This window comes from Aulonocara stuartgranti (assembly GCF_965226115.1).
Source record: "Aulonocara stuartgranti genome assembly, chromosome: 19".
Lineage (NCBI taxonomy): Eukaryota > Metazoa > Chordata > Actinopteri > Cichliformes > Cichlidae > Aulonocara > Aulonocara stuartgranti.
Genome location: NC_138955.1, coordinates 27,884,820 through 27,904,871, shown reverse-complemented (window position 1 = coordinate 27,904,871; position 20,052 = coordinate 27,884,820). Strand labels below are relative to the sequence as shown.

The 20,052-nt window shown below is 47.1% G+C and overlaps 1 long non-coding RNA gene across 1 annotated transcript; it reads right to left on the bottom strand.

The window, feature by feature from the left end:
- Positions 1–1,468: 1,468 nt before the first annotated feature.
- Positions 1,469–1,695, bottom strand: LOC309694854. The gene is made up of 2 exons (XR_014272973.1): positions 1,622–1,695; positions 1,469–1,521 (listed from the first exon to the last, which is right to left on the bottom strand). It is a non-coding gene; the product is annotated as an uncharacterized lncRNA (long non-coding RNA).
- Between the last annotated feature and the right edge of the window lie 18,357 nt (positions 1,696–20,052).

Sequence of the window (20,052 nt, the reverse complement as noted above, 5' to 3'; positions counted from 1 at the left end):
CTGTAAATGTAAACGGCTCTGGCACTGGGAGTCTAGACATTACTAAGGACTCTTTTAATGCCTGCACCAGAGAGAGCTCACTTTCTTTTGGCACCACTTGAGTATCATATTGAGGGGCGTGAACACTTTGTGAGGTCAGGATGAATTTACCTTCAGAGTGAGGAGGTGCAGTGCTCTGAGGAACTTGGGTGCATGGGGGACTGCTAAGTGGTTTAGGAAGCTGACTGAAAGACAAAGTACTCCTTACTTCACAATTTCTTATTTCAGCATTCATTTTTGATTCCTCTTCAGCATATACATTGTATTCTGCCTGAATGACCTCAAGATCTCTTTGATTTTCCAACATTTTCAATTGCTCTTGTTGAGCTAATATCTCCTTTCTCCGGGCAGATATTTCCATTTCTCTGTTTATTTCAGCTTGCTTCGATGCCAGTCGTGCTGCTGCCTCTGCTTTCCTTGCAGATACATGACTTCCTTGCTGACTATGGCTGTGCTGGCTATTTCTTCCAGCTCTAGACACAGTTGAGCCATAAATTGATTCTGCACCTTCTCTTTGGAGTAACTGAAGGAGTGATTCTTTTACAGCTCCTGCATCAAACTCTTTGTCAACATCTGCGTAACGCCTTTTCAGAAGTATCATCATCTCAGCAGAAACTGAAGTACAGCTATCCATCTTTCTTCTCATATCTTGAGATGGTGTAGTCAGTGCACGTAAAGCCACATAATCTTGCTGTAGGTCTAACTCGCATTTTTCTACTGACTTGATCATTTCAGCTAATTCTGCTTTAGAACATTCTTCTTTAAGTTTGGACCTAGTGAGCTGAATTTCTGCCTTAAAGTTTAAATATGTTGACATAAACTTTCTTTCTTTGCTTGTTATCTCTGTCTGTTTAAACTCGCGCATTTTTTCTGTTAGTTGCCTTTGACGGTCTGTCCGTCTTACCTCTGCGTCAGGTTTAGATGATGGCTGAGGCAGCCCTACTTTGTGTATTTCAAGGTCTCTATGAATTTCTCCTATGCGTGCTTCAACTTCTTCTCTTTCTGCATCTTCAAGTTCAGTTTCTAATTTCTTTTCTAACTGTGCCTTTTCATCTTCTAAGGCTATAAGTATTTGCTCAAGGATATGAGTTTCTTGTGTACTCTGTTCCATTACAATGTTTGAACCAACAACTTAGAACAATAAAAGGAAACTTACCCAGAGTACACTACCTTAAATATCAAACAGCACAGTAATAAACTTTCAATAAATGAACAGATGTACAATATCTACACCATACAATTTTACCTTTGGCTTTTTCTTAGATCTCTTTATGCAGATCTCACAGTCTACTCTTCCACATGGGCTGCCGTCTTGGAAGAATGGCGTGCAGGGCTCTGGCTGCTCGCTCTATAACAGGCCACGTTTTTCACTGTAACTGCTCCTGAAGGTTTTTCATGTTCGAAGTAGAATAAAGGGCCATGCTCCAACTGATGTTCAGCCAGTATTTTAATCTTCTTTTCACCAGCAAACACCGTGAAAAACTATGGTGAAATGATCAATGAAAAACACGGATATTACATCAGCAGAACAAAAATTACAACTCAAATAAAACATACACACAAAGTAAATGCACCAACATACCGTGTGCGCCTTTCTACTGAACATTCATGAGCAATTGTAGTCCATATTTTCTATATTTCCACCCTTTACACAGGCCAGCATTCTCTTTGTGGCTCGAGCCTCAGTCTCTGGTGACACGTGCTCTTAATTGAGCCTCACCCCAAAGCATGCGCACCACAAAGCGCCACACTCAGGCCCACCAGTAGGTGGCGACAACACAACATGAATCCAGATTAAACACCAAATTTTTCAACATTGCAATCACATAATAATTACATTTCAATGTGACAGCTACACAGGAGGACAACAGAGTCTCTAGGTGGAGCACCTTCCAGCCTGCAAGGAACTCAACTCCTAAAGATTAAAAGGCAATTTTTAAATTCAGAGGGCAAATAGACCATAACTGGGTTGTTCTTCTGACTAAAAATGCCATGGTCTTGGGTCCAGTGACCCAGTGTCCATTTTTATTTATTTTTTTTCTTCTTTTTTTTTTGAAGATTGACATTCCTTGGTTTTGTATGAGTTATAGTTGTTGTGTTTACGTTACTGTTCAGTCTCCTTTGGACTGTGTTTCTGGGTTAAAAGAATATTCTATGTTTAGGTTCTCTGAGTGGGTTATGTTAGGTCAATTGGTTCCTTGCTATTAGTGATTATGTTTTACTTCCCTCATTGTCTAGCTGTTTCTTGTGTTTTGTGAGTTTTGTCTGTTTCATTCCTCCACTCACAAGTGTTAAGGTTACTTGTCTTGAGTTCAGTCTCAGTGTTTTTGAGACCTGAATACTAAGTGCTTATACTGAGAACGTTTTTAGCATGATTTTACCTTACGTAGTGTATATCTTAATGCATTCTCAAAAATTCAGGTAAGTAAATCCCCAAAACTTGATTCTGTCCATCCGGATGTAGTGTTTTCAGTTGGAAAAACATTTCATCACTCATCCAAGTGACTTCTTCAGTCTCAACTGACTGCAGGTTTCCCCAACCTTATAAACAGTACATTTGCATAATGAATGAAACTAGGACCAATGAAGGAACAATGGGCTGGGAGGTCAGTCCCTTGAAACCATGATCTCATACAATGTTATCATTTGGCTGAACTGGCACCTCTGTCAACTGCTTTAAGGCCCCTAAAGACTGTCTGCACCGGAGATGCTAGCCATGAAGCTCATCTAAGCCTCTGTGGGACTGAGACCCAGGCCAGGTTGGATCCAGAGGCTGAGTTGGAGGACTCAGTTTGCTCTGGACTCCCTGAAGAGCCTCTTGCAGTTTCCATGGGGATCACTGGGCAGTTTGTGTAGCCTCTTCGAGTGTCTTCTGGGGGTTCAAGTGAACCACTCCAGCACTCCACAGCTTACAGTTTTTCTCAAATGCTAAAACACATTTCACAAACGTTTCCACCATGTTTCCCAATGTCTAAACACAACACCCTTCTCTAAAGCTACATAAACACAACCACACCTTCCTACTGCAAAACTCAAACTCCCACACCAAGAGAGCAGCTCGAAGCTGTCAAAACTGTAAACACTATACACAGCATTACACACTACAGCAAAACAATTGAAAACACAATGCACAATCTGTGAGAAGGTTCTTTGGTTCATAACTGCCAATGCATATTTTTATAAACTGTACAGTAACGGATCGTCATAGAACCCTGCAGAGGATTAGGAATTTAGATTTGTGAGTTTCACATGAAGACTATAAATCTATAAAAACATCCTGCATGTACGTACACTACTGTAACACAACTCAATGCAAAAACAGAATCTATCGCACACAACAGTACTCTCGGAAACATGATCAGGGTGTGAAGTCTTTTTTATTGTCTACACGGTCTTTTTACAGTATTACACACAGTCACTGTGCGGCATCATGTCGCCGAGCTGCATTGGGCCACATCACCTCATCCACATCACAGGCTATATTGTCCGTTGCTAGGCATTCCAGGGCGGGAAAGGCGCCCTGGAATGGCGAATCCATCCCTGGAAGGCCTCCACTGGGATGTCAGCACAGGCCAGCTCCATTGCCCGTACGAGGTTCTCTCTTGTGTATGGCTGTCTGTCATACACCTTCCATCTCCATGTGGCATTCTTTCAGCTCTAAAGAAAGACACATGTGTTGTCAATTGACCGATTTATATGTAAAACTACATGTAAGGTAACAGACCACTGTCACAGGCCTGTAGAACTGTAGTGTGACAAAGAAAGCAATAGCGTACTATACCTGTTGTGTTGTCTAAATGCCTTGATAATGGTGGCCACGGTGAACCTACTCAGGTTTGGATGTACTCTTCGTCCCGCTTCAGCCATTGTCATGCCATGGACAATGACATGATCAATTACTGTTGCTCGCATATCATCTGTTATGATGGTGCGAGGTTGTCTTCTTCTCCCACCTGGACCTTCTCCCCTCACTTGTTGGCCTCCTTCTCTTCCTCCTCTACTCCGAACTCCTCTTCTTCTTAGGCCTTCACCTCTTCCTCCTCTGATCTCAACCCCTCTTCCTCTTTGGCCTGCAGCTCTTCTCCTTCCGCACGCTCGTATGCCTTCATCCATTGCGATTGTTTGGCATCTTCACCAAACTATGCTTTTATAGGTGGGGTCACATCATTAGCAACAGGTGTCTTCGGTTTTGAGTCGTTGTGTGTAGTGACTGACGCCAGGTGTGTTCCCTGTGTTCAAAGATTGGTGACTGTGGCAAGCATTTTGCATCACATGGGCTTTCATTTGAGAATATGAGCAGAGTTGTTTTGCAACATGTGTTTTAGCAAGGAAAAATGTGTTTAGATTTATGAGTACAGAGGGTTGTGTTTTGTGAATTGTGTCTTCATGTGACATGTGTTTATGGTACTGGAATATGGTGGCTACATTTAGTAAATGTGTTTAGACTACTGGTCATTTGGGTTACAGGATTGGCTTTTGTGTTTTAACATTTGAGAAAAACTGTAACCCCCCCCGTTGGCCAGGAACCTCAGTGATGGCTCTTTGGCCAATGATGTTACGGCCTCTTCGCCTTCGTTCCTGGAGGTTGAAGCCAGCCTCATCCAGGAAGAGGTACTCATGGGGTCTGGCCATCGCGTCCAACTGCATTATCCTCTGTGAACATGGAAATGCGTACAGGTGTTTAGAACGGTCAATCAGGTAGCACAGTATTGTCCAGAAGTACTGTAGGCCACTAAGCAACACAGTATGTCCACTAACTGTACTGTGGACATGGATGTATACGTACTTGCACGTACTCGTAACGTTGTTCTATGTGTCGCGCAGAGTTGCGCTCAAAGGGAACCCTGTAGACCTGTTTCATCCTCATCTGTTGGCGCCAGAGAACACGGTCTATTGTGGACACGCTGACAGCATCAATGTTCTCAAAGTTGACATTATCTGCAATGACTTTGTCTCTGATCTCTCGGAGTCTAATGCAGTTGTTCTCATGGACCATATCTGCAATGAGGGTTTCTTGTGCCGCTGTGAATATGGCAACCCTCCCACCTCTATGTGGCATTCTTTCAGTTCTAAAGAAGGAAACATGTGTTGTCAATTGACCGATTTATATGTAAAACTACATGTAAAGTAACAGACCACTGTCACAGGCCTGTAGAACTGTAGTGTGACAAAGAAAGCAATAGCGTACTATACCTGTTGTGTTGTCTAAATGCCTTGATAATGGTGGCCACGGTGAACCTACTCAGGTTTGGATGTACTCTTCGTCCCGCTTCAGCCATTGTCATGCCATGGACAATGACATGATCAATTACTGTTGCTCGCATATCATCTGTTATGATGGTGCGAGGTTGTCTTCTTCTCCCACCTGGACCTTCTCCCCTCACTTGTTGGCCTCCTTCTCTTCCTCCTCTACTCCGAACTCCTCTTCTTCTTAGGCCTTCACCTCTTCCTCCTCTGATCTCAACCCCTCTTCCTCTTTGGCCTGCAGCTCTTCTCCTTCCGCACGCTCGAATGCCTTCATCCATTGTGATTGTTTGGCATCTTCACCAGACTATGCTTTTATAGGTGGGGTCACATCATTAGCAACACGTGTTTTCAATTTTGAGTTGTTGTGTGTAGTGACTGACGCCAGGTGTGTTCCCTGTGTTCACAGATTGGTGACTGTGGCAAGCATTTTGCATCACATGGGCTTTCATTTGAGAATATGAGCAGAGTTGTTTTGCCACATGTGTTTTAGCAAGGGAAAATGTGTTTAGATTTATGAGTACAGAGGGTTGTGTTTTGTGAATTGTGTCTTCATGTGACATGTGTTTATGGTACTGGAATATGGTGGCTACATTTTGTAAATTTGTTTAGACTACTGGTCATTTGGGTTACAGAATTGGCTTTTGTGTTTTAACATTTGAGAAAAACTGTAATGATTTAATCACTGAGCACAGCCTTGATTTTATGTTTTTAACTGAAACTTGGTTGGACCAAAGTAACAGTGGAGCTGTTCTCATCGAGACGACCCCTCCTAACTACAGTTTTATCAGTGAGGCCAGGGTGAGCAGGAGAGGAGGGGGGGGTTGCTGTCTTATTTAATGAATCATTTCAATGTAAGCAGCTATCTCCTGGAAGTTTTCAGTCTTTTGAATATGTGGCTTTACAGCTGAAGGCCCCATCCAAAGTTGTGTTTCTTAATGTTTACAGGCCTCCCAAATACTGCACAGATTTTTTTAATGACCTCAGTGAACTGCTGTCTGTGATCTGTGTTGATTTCGACGGTGTAATTATTGTTGGGGATTTTAACATTCATGTGGACAACCCTCAGGACAAAGGGACTAAAGACCTGAGTAACATTCTGGGCAACTTTGGGCTGACTCAGCATGTAACAGAGGCCACACATAATAGAGGACACACTCTTGACCTACTGATCTCCAAAGGCCTGAGCATTTCAAAGGTTACTGTGTCTGATGTGGGCCTGTCTGATCATTACTGTGTTTTCTTTGAAAGTAAAATCTCAGCCCACACAAATATATCAACAACAGTGATCACAAAACGATGTATAACTGAACACAGTAGTGCAATTTTTAACCAGGTCTTCCCATTAACACCTGACCTGTCCAGAGGGTCAGTCAATGAGCTCGTCAATAGCTTCAATGCTAACATGTTAAATGTAATGGACACTATTGCTCCCATTAAGGTGAAGGTTATCTCTGGAAGGAAAAAGTCTCCATGGAGAAACTCCACACTGGTGAAAAATGAAAAAAGAGAGTGTAGGAAAGCTGAGCGCAGATGGAGAAAAACAAACCTCCAGGTTCATTATGACATTTATAAAGAGAAACTTCACAATTATAATTTACAACTGAGGAGTGCAAGGAGGTCCTACTTCTCTGACATCATCACTAAAAACAGCCATAATGCTCGGGTCTTATTTTCTACAGTTGACAGGCTAACAAACCCTCCTGTGTCAGTGGCAGCTGAACTTCATTCAACCATGGCCTGCAATGACTTTGCCAAATTCTTCACAGAAAAAATCCAAAAAATTAGACAAGCAATTGGTACATCAACAGCAGATCCAGGATATGTACTGTGTCCACCAAAAAACTGTTTAAACACCATGAAACAGTTTCAACCTATTAACAGCAAAGACCTGGAGGACATCTTAGGTCAACTGAACTCCTCCTCCTGCTGTTTAGATGTCCTGCCAACAAGTTTTTTCAAAAAGGTCTCAAAGACTTCAGAGTCAGACCTGTTACAGATCGTCAACTTTTCTTTATTATCAGGTGTGTTTCCAGAATCACTAAAAACTGCTGTAATCAAACCTATACTGAAAAAGGACAATCTTGACAAGACACAAATGAACAACTACAGGCCGATCTCAAATCTCCCCTTTTTAAGTAAGATCATTGAAAAAGCAGTTTCTCAACAGCTCAATTACTTCTTAAAACAGAATAATTGCTACGATGCCTTCCAGTCAGGTTTTAGACAGAACCACAGCACTGAAACCGCTCTGACCAAAGTGTTTAATGACATATGTCTGAATACAGACAGTGGAAAAATGTCAGTCTTAGTTTTACTGGATCTCAGTGCAGCATTTGATACAGTTGACCACAACATATTACTTAAACGACTGGAGAACTGGACAGGTCTTTCAGGAACTGTACTAAACTGGTTCAAAACATACTTAGAAAACAGGAAATACTTTGTATCAATAGGTAACTTCACATCTGAGCAGACAAGTATCACATGTGGAGTTCCCCAAGGTTCCATCTTGGGACCCCTTCTGTTTAACATTTACATGCTCCCACTGGCACAGATTATAAACAACAACAAAATAAACTATCACAGCTATGCAGATGACACACAAATATATATCACAATGTCACCAGGAGACCAAGGCCCTGTGCAGGCTCTTGGTAAATGCATTGAGGAAATCAATGACTGGTTGTGCCACAATTTTCTCCAGCTAAACAAAAACAAAACTGAGGTAATAGTCTTTGGCGCCAAAGAAAAACGATTACAGGTCACCAGAGAACTTCAATCTATACATCTAAAAACCACAAACCAGGCGAGAAATTTGGGTGTAGTGATGGATGCAGACCTAAACTTAGAAAAACACATTAAGACAATAACAAAGTCAGCTTACTATCACCTCAAGAATATTTCAAGGATAAAAGATCTGATGTCTCAACAGGACCTGGAAAAACTAGTCCATGCATTCATCTTTAGTAGGCTTGATTACTGTAACAGCATCTTTACAGGTCTACCTAAAAAATCAGTCAGACAACTACAGCTCATTCAGAACTCTGCTGCTCGAGTCCTCACTAAGACCAAAAAAGTGGACCACATCAGTCCAGCTCTGAGGTCTTTACACTGGCTGCCTGTCCGTCAGAGGATAGACTTTAAAGTTCTGATGCTGGTCTATAAAGCTCTGAATGGTTTAGGATCAAAATACATCAGTGACCTCCTGACCCAGTATGAACCTTCCAGATCCCTCAGGTCATCTGGATCCGGTATTTTATTAGTTCCCAGAGTCAGAACCAGACACGGAGAAGCTGCATTCAGCTTTTATGCTCCTTATATCTGGAACAAACTCCCAGAAAGCCTCAGATCAGCTGAAACACTCAGTTTATTTAAATCCAGGTTGAAGACTCACCTGTTCTCAGCTGCATTTGAATAAAGCACCAAATCCACACTTTTAAGCTTAAATTTCAAAACTTACATTTAACTACTGATTTTATCTACTGTTCTGATTTTATCTGTTTTGATTTTATATACTGTTTTGTTTGTTTGTCTGTTTGTTTGTTTGTTAATTAGTTAGTTAGTTTATTTGCTTGTTCTAATCAATTTTAAATCATGCTTTTTATTTGTTTTTTCTAATGTCTCTGTAAAGCACTTTGAATCACCTTGTTGTTGAATTGTGCTATACAAATAAACTTGCCTTGCCTTGCCTTGCCTTGCTGCACTGGGCCCCGGTCTGGATGGGCCTGGGCCCCCTTTCCCTGGCGGGTCGCGGAGTATGGGGGTGCCTACTGGGGTCAGCGGGGGAGCTGGCCCCTCCCCATCTCCAGCTGCCTCCCTCTTCCCGCTCCACCACAACCACCCATGCCGGGCCTTGGAGTAGGGGTATGTCACCAGGGTGCAGAGGAGGCTACCCCCCCTCTGTCCCCTTCTGGCTGCCTCTGCCTCAATTTTATCCCACAACTTAGACATTCACATTACTCACACCCTCATTACACATACATATAGGATCTTGGGGGTGGGCACGATACACGGAGTCCAAGTTACCATCAGGGTGTACACCTCACCTCTGGCGTCATTGCCCACCTCTCAATTTTAAATACACGTAGACATTGAGGGCTAGCAGGAGGGACTATGCGCTTACCTGCTGCTCTCTGGCAGGTAGCTCCTTGCCCTCCTGGGTTTTAAATGCACCTTAGAACACACATGCATCAACACTACAATGAGCGGGTGGAGGGAGGTTTGGAGTCTTCTCTCACCCCCTGTCAGGGACCAAGCAGTAAAGCATAAAGGACACAGGTGGTTTTAATTCAAAAAAGGGGTTTTATTGACCCAAAAATATGAAAACATATTTAACAAAGCCAAAACAGGCAGACCAATAAAAGAGGTCAACTCAATAGACTAAACTCAAGATAATAATTAACAAAACCTCAAACAAACATATGACAAACTGACCTCCTGAAATGACACACAGGGGGACTTAAATACTGGTTTAGCTAAACCAAATGACACACACGGGGGAAAACAAGATGGCTGCCATATAACCAACTAATACAAAACATTTAAACAAACATGAAACACCCCCCAGGCAATGAAGCATGTGGTGCAATCCAATTAGGCTGTCAGTAGTACTTCAGGTCTCCCAGCCCTTTGCCACACCTTTTGCCAGACAGGAGGAGACACCAACCCCCAGGTAACTCAAACAAAGAAAGATGTATTATATAACATAAAACAGAACTTTGACCTTGCAAAGTTCTGTGCACGCCATATAAACATTGGAAGGTGTGATAGAAAAATGAATACATTTAATAAAGAAACAATATTGAACAATAAGTAGAATATTTTAAAGTAGTGACTATAAATTAAACTAAAGTGAACAGCGGGTGGTGAGGTGTGGAGCTTACCATGTGTGGCATGCCATCACACCCCCATTCTCTGCGACCTGCTGGAGCGGGGGGGCTAGGAGGAGGAGTTGGCCGTCCGACTGCGGTCTGGAGTGTGGGGCCTCCCTGCTGCTGCGGAGTCGGGGCGGTCTGCCTCTCCTCACCGCAGGGAAAAGGGTAACACCACCTGGGTCTGGGTGCAGTTCCCCCCTCCAGGGGCAGGGGTACCTAGACCCGGTTCGTAGAGTACGCTTGGGGAGTGTGATCGTGTGTACAGCGTCTCTTTATGTCTGTCTCCACGTTGGTTGAGTGTGGAGTAAGTGCATATGAGAGCATGAGGGTGGGAATGGATGTTTGTATCTGTGTGTGCCTGTATGTCTGTGTCTATATGTCAGGTTGGGTATCAGACGCCACCCCTCTGGGGACATCTCAGGCCCTCCAAGGTTTGGAGGCCTATCTCCCCCCACCACCACTTCCCCTGCCAGTGGCGGACTCCCTCAGACATCGGTGCGTTGGTGGTTCTTTGTGTCTGGGGATGGGCGTCCAGGTACACACCGGCTCACTCATTGGCGGCCGCTTATCGGGGCCTGGAGCCTGGGGCTCGCTCGGGCCACTTCGGAGTAGAGATGGACCGATCCGATATTACGTATCGGTATCGGTCCGATACTGACCTAAATTACTGGATCGGATATCGGAGAAAAATAAAAAAATGTAATCCGATCCATTAAATTTCACGAAAGCACTTCACAAAACTTGCAACACGCCGTAACTCACCTCAGAACGTTAGCACGTCGGAGCAGTATGCATCACGTGATAGAGCGGCTGTGGCATGGGGAACCTGTCGGTGGTCTGGATAGCATTTTGGAGCTTCGCTAGCAACCCGGCATTTCATCTCCGACAAAGTTATCCCCGAGAGAAGTAAAGCAAGTCTGTAAGTCCATCTCTGAATGTTTGTAAAGCATTCCTGCGTTAAGCTTAACAAACGATATATGGAGCGACTGCCTCTTCTTGCTGCTACTTCAATCATGAAACTGATCAGCTGATCGGCTTTTCTGTCGCCAGTACGTCTCTCTTGTTTGCTTTTGGCCCACTTTGCACCAGAAAGAGGAAACCAGCGGCTGAACAACAGCAGCACGTTTAAGCTTGATAAGCTGTTGTTAGAATTTATTTAATATTACTTTTTACACCAGGATCGTTTCCTACGTACCTGACGCTGGTAACTGTGCAGGGGCGGATCTAGCAAAGTTTAGCCAGGGGGGCCGATAGGGCATTAACAGGGAAAAGGGGGCACAAAGACATACTTTTCTTTCTTATTCTCATTTAAAATGTCTAGCTTTTAATAAATAATTATCTGACACCCAAAGTTTTAATTTGATGTAAAATGAATAGAAGTCAATTACTGTATATAGTAACTATTAAGTCTAATATACCCTAGTAAGCTATAGTACTTTTTCCTTTGGGAAGGTACCATCTGTGCAGTCTGCAATTTTGTTGAAGAAAGATGTTGAATCTGTTTAATATTTCTTGAAAAATAATTGATTTCTGTGCATTTTTTTTCACACTGCATCAAATTAAGGTTGATTACGTCGATTAAGCATCATGAGGTCGAGCGTGAGGGGTGGTTCCCTATTTTTTTTTTATTTATTTTTGTTGTTGCTGGGAGTTGGAACCCTATTAGTTAGGTTGCTTAATATTTATGCTAAGTACTCTTTAAAATACCAGAATAGGGAGGATGATGTAGGTTTAAGTTTATTAGATTGATCAGTATTGCTGAACTATGAATTTTTTTTTTTTTGCATACAGGTATAACCAGTGTTGGGACTAACGCGTTATTAAGTAACGCGTTACAGTAACTACGTTATTATTGTGGTAACGAGCACGGTAACTAGTTATTATGCCAAAATCAGGAACGCGTTACTCGTTACTGGGATTTAGATAGGGTCGTTACTCGTTACTTCGTGTGGTGGCATCGCGGAGTTTCCACAGATTCAGTAACATTAGCAAGTGGTGGAGGCAGCAGGTGGATGAAGGAAAAGGGACGCAGAAGGAAAAGAGACCCGAGGCGGCCGCCGGTCCAAGTGTGAACTGAACTTCAGGTAAGAAGTTATGACCTGCAGTCTCTCTGGGTCAGATATAAACCAAGTTTAGGTGGAGTTTATTTTCGTTATTCTGACTTTTTCCGTACTGCGTGCTAGCTAGCATGACGGAGTTTCTATACAGCTGGGTGGTGCTATGAAGTTAATGATGTTGAACCTTATTTTGTTCATAAGTTATTAGAGTTGCCAACTGTCCCGTCTGGTATTCAGAGAAAATATTACGCGTTTCTTATTGAGGTGAAAAGGAACAGTTTGTCCCGTAATTCAGCTACAATGAAAAAGGCACAAAGCTGGAGTTATTCTGTGTCTTTGCTGCACAGCTGCCTCTTCTTCTCTTATTCTCCCCCCTCCCTCTCCTGTTTCTACTTCAATCATGAAACTGATCAATGATCAGCTGATCGGCTCTCTTGTTTGTTTATCGCTCACTTTGCGCCGAAAGAGGAAACCAGCGGATGTCGCGCTAAACAACAGCAGCACGTTTAAGCTTGATCAGCTGTTGTTAGAATTTATTTAATATTAATTTCTAGTATCAGCTGATGTTTGCTGGAGCCACAGCTGTAAAAAAAAAGCTGCTGGTCATGATATGGTTTGGTTATCTGGTGAGAGGGAAACATGAAGATGAAACCAGGAGATGTCCTTACTGGATCATCAGAGCTGAGCAGGTGATGGAGAAACAGGTTTACCTTTTAGGTGACATGAATGAGTTGAAGGGAAGTTATGAACTGTTTCTGAGAGACAAATAACCCCACAATCCTTTTTTAGGTAGCTGACAGCTGGTAACTGTGCAGGTGCGGATCTAGCAAAGTGTGGCCAAGGGGGCATGTAGGGCATTAACAGGGAATGGGGGGCACAAAGAAATACTTTACTTTCTTATTCTCATTTAAAATGTCTAGCTTTTAAAAAATAATTATCTGAATCTTACAACAAACAATTGATAGATTGATGCATATATACCATCAAAACAGTGTACATCACTGTCACAACAGTGTTTGTTTTCATTCAAAGGCTTTATGATTTTTCCTATAATGGTGGGCCAGTTTCTAGTCAAAATGCCCGGGCCAATTTTCTTTCCCAGTCCAGCCCTGTATGCAGCTCATCTGCAGTCTGGTGTTACCTACATCTTCCTATTCAGAAGGCAGAATTTCCGAGTTCTGAGTACAATCGAAAGCACCACGACTGCAGTTTTTGTGTTGGATGTAAAAGGCGCACATGACTCTGTGACGTAGGCTAGAATCATGGCAGCAGTCAATGACGGTCCAGGCGTGGGATTTCTCTCGTGGAAATATGCACGTTATCATATCCTTTCTATTGGTAGGTGGCACAGTGCACTTGTGGCAAGTAAGCAAGCTAGAAGACTGGCAAAGTTATGGAAGAAACACATTAACAAGAGAATTCTGAGTAAAACCAAAGTTACTTTCCCTAGTAACTAGTTACTTTGAAAGTAACGAGTAACTTGAAGTAACTGAGTTACTTTTGAGAGAGGTAACTAGTAATGTAACTAAGTTACTATTTTAAAGTAACTTACCCAACACTGGGTATAACAGAATAACTTTAGTGTAGTTGTTGTTTTAAACTTGAGTATGAACTTATACAAAATGCAGCAAGATATTTAAAAAACAGTTTTGTTGATTAAAAAACACTATATCGGATTCATATCGGTATCGGCAGATATCCAAATTTATGATATCGGTATCGGTATCGGACATAAAAAAGTGGTATCGTGTCATCTCTACTTCGGAGGTGGGGTGCCCCCGGCCTCTCGGCCTGGGGCTTGGTCACTAAGGCACAGCTGGCTGTCGGCGGAGCTCACGGGCGCGTCACTGCAACTCCCCCTGGCTTCTGCTCCGCGGCTGCTGAGTGAGCTCTCATCTGGGACTCTCCTCAGCTCTTTCTGGGACAGTGGCCCCTCTGTTAGTCTTCCTTGGTCTCTTGTGTTCTGGGGGCCTCACGTTAGCAAAGGTAGGAGAGCCAAGCACGAAAGACGGCACTGCAGGAAACAATTTTTCGGTGAAAGAAAATGAACAGAATAAATGTCCCGGTAAGTAATATTAAGTTTGTTGAGTTGAAGATACTTGAAGAATTATTGCAGCCGTGGAATATTTCAGACAGTAGACTACTGAGGGGAGCTAACATAAGAGTTATGAGTTATAAGATATAATCTAAGTCGTAACATTGCTGTATGGAGTTGCAGATTTGGTTGCAGGTTAACATAGCTGGACTGGCCATCGGGCATACCGGGCATATGCCCGGTGACTTATTATTTTTTTTTTTTTGTAATGGCATGAACAATGAGAGGTGGTGGATTGGCCAGATGCAGGTCGATGTGTAAAAATAACTCAGTTGTTTGGTGGTGGCTATGGCGGGGCTTCCACAGAGGCCAGCAGGTGGATGAGGGAAGGGGAGGCAGGAGGAGAGCCCCGAGGCAGCCACCAGTCCGAGTGTCAGGTGAACTGAACTTCAGGTAAGAAGTTATGCAGCAAGATATTTAAAAAACAGTTTTGTTGATTAAAAAACACTATATCGGATAACTGTTTTTTAAATTTGTCAATTGTTTGTTAAAAATGTTCGTATTTTAATATTAAAAAATGTTTTTGCCCAAAACATATGTGCACTATATGTCAGTAAAAATACTATGCAAATATTGCTGTCCTTGAATGCTGAGTAAACACTGACAAAGCACTGATTGTATCTCTTGTACTTCATCAACGCAGTATCTAAAAACTTTGCACCGTAGTGGTTAAAATCTCATTCTAATAAGAGTTAAAAGCGCATTCGGTTATTAGGTTTATAGGGTTATTGAATTATGGTTAACAGTTGGTAGAATTTTTTTTAAACATTATCTGCCAATTACATCTGCCACCCTTCTCCAATTCTGTGCCCCTACCTGCCCCCCCCCCCCCCCCCCCCCCCAACAAAAATTTTCTAGACACGCCACTGAATAGCCATGCTCTAGCAGATCATTACATGAAGGAACCTTTTTAAAAAAATAAGCGCGTCCATGCTCACAGGTGTACACACGGGTGCTCACACACACAAACTACACCCTTTTTGGCTCCTACCTCAAAGCACACTGTGTTCTGTTGATCTTATGTGCTGCACAATAATGTTTAATATTTAGTATTTACTGTCATATTCCCATATATCATTGTGATGTTGTTTATTCTATTACTCTTGTTCTCTTCTGCTTGTTTTCTTTTTTCTTTCTCAACAGGTGATCCAGCTGATCGATATATGCATTTTTTTTCTTTTTTTTTTCTTCTGCCCATTCTGTTGGTTTTTGTTTTTTGCCCTTCTCCCCCGTGCCTCTTCTCAGCTGTTTCTCTTTCCCTCTTTCTTTCTCCCCTTCTTTCCCCCAGTCAAGTCTGTCCCGTATTCAGCAAATGAAAATAAAATAAACAATAAAAGGTGAATCAAATGGACCATTATGGCAAGGCTGGGATGGTCAATTTGGTAAAGTAAATCCGTTGGGCATCTTTCCTTGCCTTTAGACAATAATTCTGATGGCAAAAGAGCCAAACGGGACAGGCAAAAAAAAAAAAAAAAAAAAAGCGAAGCTCTCAATTTACCGGTCGATCTACATCCCTACTGTTACACCCCGGCCTAGGCAACTGGCGTGCAACACAGGAAAAATAAAAATAAGGAAAAAAGAACAAACAAAAAAAAACTACTACAGTTCTCCACAAAAAAATCCCAAAACGAAAGTATTGACAACTATTTACATCAAAGCAAAATAGGACATTTATTTACATCAAAACACCAAACTATTTACAACCGGGGGTGAAGATTGCGACCATGACATACTGAAACACAAGGCTTAAATACATAGAAGGAGCAATCAGGGAATGGACCACAGGAGGGAAACACAGCTGGGGCAAATTAGACCTGACGAGAAAAAAAAGGGTGAACTGAACACACTGAGATACAACAGACCTTCAACATAAAGCAGGAAACACATAACAGTCACGCCAAAAACAAAACACTGACAACACCGAATCGTAACAGTTCCCCCCACCGAAAATTCAAACATTTAAAACATGTAACCCCAAAGAAAATGTTTAATTCATGCCCAGTGCATACGGCACCGGCTGCTGTTCTGCAGGCGACGCTGATGGCTGGACGGGCCCCTTGGATCCTCCAGGGGAAACGGAAGGCTGGAGAAGTCCCTCGGACCCCCCAGCGAAGGCGGATGAAGGCTGGAGCGGTCCCTCGGATCCCCCAGCGAAGATGAACAAAGGCTGGAGCGGTCCCTCGGACCCTCCAGCGAAGACAAATGAAGGCTGGAGCGGTCCATCGGACCCCCAAGCGAAGGCGGACGAAGGCTGGAGCGGTCCCTAGCACACTCCAGCGAAGGCGGACGAAGGCTGGAGCGGTCCCTCGGACCCCCCATCGAAGACAAACGAAGGCTGGAGCGGTCCCTCGGACCCCCCAGCGAAGGCGGACGAACGCTGGAGCGGTCCCTAGCACACTCCAGCGAAGGCGGACGAAGGCTGGAGCGGTCCCTCGGACCCCCCATCGAAGACAAACGAAGGCTGGAGCGGTCCCTCGGACCCCCCAGCGAAGGCGAACGAACGCTGGAGCGGTCCCTAGCACACTCCAGCGAAGGCGGAAGAAGGCTGGAGCGGTCCCTCGGACCCCCGAGCGAAGGCGGACGAAGGCTGGAGCGGTCACTCGGACACCCCAGCGAAGACAAACAAAGGCTGGAGCGGTCCCTCGGACGCCCCAGCGAAGGCAGACCAAGGCTGGAGCGGTCCCTCGGACCCCCCAGCGAAGGCGGACGAAGGCTGGAGCTGTCCCTCGCACCCTCCAGCGAAGGCGGACGAAGGCTGGAGCGGTCCATCGCACCCTCCAGCGAAGGCGGACGAAGGCTGGAGCGGTCCCTCGGACCCCCCAGCGAAGACAAACAAAGGCTGGAGCGGTCCCTAGCACCCTCCAGCGAAGGCGGACGAAGGCTGGAGCGGTCCCTCGGACCCCCCAGCGAAGGCGGACGAAGGCTGGAGCGGTCCCTCGGACCCCCCAGCGAAGACAAACGAAGACTGGAGCGGTCCCTCGGACCCAACAGCGAAGGCGGACGAAGGCTGGAGCGGTCCCTCGGACCCAACAGCGATGGCGGACGAAGGATGGAGCGGTCCCTCGGACCCAACAGCGAAGACAAACGAAGACTGGAGCGGTCCCTCGGACCCCCCAGCGAAGGCGGACGAAGGCTGGAGCGGTCCCTCGGACCCAACAGCGATGGCGGACGAAGGATGGAGCGGTCCCTCGGACCCAACAGCGAAGGCGGACGAACGCTGGAGCGGTCCCTAGCACACTCCAGCGAAGGCGGACGAAGGCTGGAGCGGTCCCTCGCACCCCCCATCGAAGACAAACGAAGGCTGGAGCGGTCCCTCGGACCCCCCAGCGAAGGCGAACGAACGCTGGAGCGGTCCCTAGCACACTCCAGCGAAGGCGGAAGAAGGCTGGAGCGGTCCCTCGGACCCCCGAGCGAAGGCGGACGAAGGCTGGAGCGGTCACTCGGACACCCCAGCGAAGACAAACAAAGGCTGGAGCGGTCCCTCGGACGCCCCAGCGAAGGCAGACCAAGGCTGGAGCGGTCCCTCGGACCCCCCAGCGAAGGCGGACGAAGGCTGGAGCTGTCCCTCGCACCCTCCAGCGAAGGCGGACGAAGGCTGGAGCGGTCCATCGCACCCTCCAGCGAAGGCGGACGAAGGCTGGAGCGGTCCCTCGGACCCCCCAGCGAAGACAAACAAAGGCTGGAGCGGTCCCTAGCACCCTCCAGCGAAGGCGGACGAAGGCTGGAGCGGTCCCTCAGACCCCCCAGCGAAGGCGGACGAAGGCTGGAGCGGTCCCTCGGACCCAACAGCGAAGGCGGACGAAGGATGAAGCGGTCCCTCGGACCCAACAGCGAAGACAAACGAAGACTGGAGCGGTCCCTCGGACCCAACAGCGATGGCGGACGAAGGATGGAGCGGTCCCTCGGACCCCCCAGCGAAGACAAACGAAGACTGGAGCGGTCCCTCGCACCCAACAGCGAAGGCGGACGAAGGCTGGAGCGGTCCCTCGGACCCAACAGCGATGGCGGACGAAGGATGGAGCGGTCCCTCGGACCCAACAGCGAAGACAAACGAAGACTGGAGCGGTCCCTCGGATCCCCCAGCGAAGGCGGACGAAGGCTGGAGCGGTCCCTCGGACCCAACAGCGATGGCGGACGAAGGATGGAGCGGTCCCTCGGACCCAACAGCGAAGACAAAGGAAGACTGGAGCGGTCCCTCGGACCCCCCAGCGAAGGCGGACGAAGGCTGGAGCGGTCCCTCGGACCCCCCAGCGAAGGCGGACGAAGGCTGGGGCGGTCCCTCGGACCCCCCAGCCAAGACATACGAAGGCTGGAGCGGTCCCTAGCACCCTCCAGCGAAGGCGGACGAAGGCTGGAGCGGTCCCTCGGACCCCCAAGCGAAGGCGGACGAAGGCTGGAGCGGTCCCTCGGACCCCCCAACGAAGACAAACGAAGGCTGGAGTGGTCCCTCGGACCCCCCAGGGAAGGCGGACGAAGGTTGGAGCGGTCCCTCGGACCCCCCAGCAAAGACAAACGAAGGCTGGAGCGGTCCCTCGGACCCCCCAGCGAAGGCGGACGAACGCTGGAGCGGTCCCTAGCACACTCCAGCGAAGGCGGACGAAGGCTGGAGCGGTCCCTCGCACCCCCCATCGAAGACAAACGAAGGCTGGAGCGGTCTCTCGGACCCCCCAGCGAAGGCGAACGAACGCTGGAGCGGTCCCTAGCACACTCCAGCGAAGGCGGAAGAAGGCTGGAGCGGTCCCTCGGACCCCCGAGCGAAGGCGGACGAAGGCTGGAGCGGTCACTCGGACACCCCAGCGAAGACAAACAAAGGCTGGAGCGGTCCCTCGGACGCCCCAGCGAAGGCAGACCAAGGCTGGAGCGGTCCCTCGGACCCCCCAGCGAAGGCGGACGAAGGCTGGAGCTGTCCCTCGCACCCTCCAGCGAAGGCGGACGAAGGCTGGAGCGGTCCATCGCACCCTCCAGCGAAGGCGGACGAAGGCTGGAGCGGTCCCTCGGACCCCCCAGCGAAGACAAACAAAGGCTGGAGCGGTCCCTAGCACCCTCCAGCGAAGGCGGACGAAGGCTGGAGCGGTCCCTCGGACCCAACAGCGATGGCGGACGAAGGATGGAGCGGTCCCTCGGACCCCCCAGCGAAGACGAACGAAGACTGGAGCGGTCCCTCGGACCCAACAGCGATGGCGGACGAAGGATGGAGCGGTCCCTCGGACCCAACAGCGAAGACAAACGAAGACTGGAGCGGTCCCTCGGACCCCCCAGAGAAGGCGGACGAAGGCTGGAGCGGTCCCTCGGACCCAACAGCGATGGCGGACGAAGGATGGAGCGGTCCCTCGGACCCAACAGCGAAGACAAACGAAGACTGGAGCGGTCCCTCGGACCCCCCAGCGAAGGCGGACGAAGGCTGGAGCGGTCCCTAGCACCCTCCAGCGAAGGCGGACGAAGGCTGGAGCGGTCCCTCGGACCCCCCAGCGAAGGCGGACGAAGGCTGGAGCGGTCCCTCGGACCCAACAGCGATGGCGGACGAAGGATGGAGCGGTCCCTCGGACCCCCCAGCGAAGACAAACGAAGACTGGAGCGGTCCCTCGGACCCAACAGCGAAGGCGGACGAAGGCTGGAGCGGTCCCTCGGACCCAACAGCGATGGCGGACGAAGGATGGAGCGGTCCCTCGGACCCCCCAGCGAAGACAAACGAAGACTGGAGCGGTCCCTCGGACCCCCCAGCGAAGGCGGACGAAGGCTG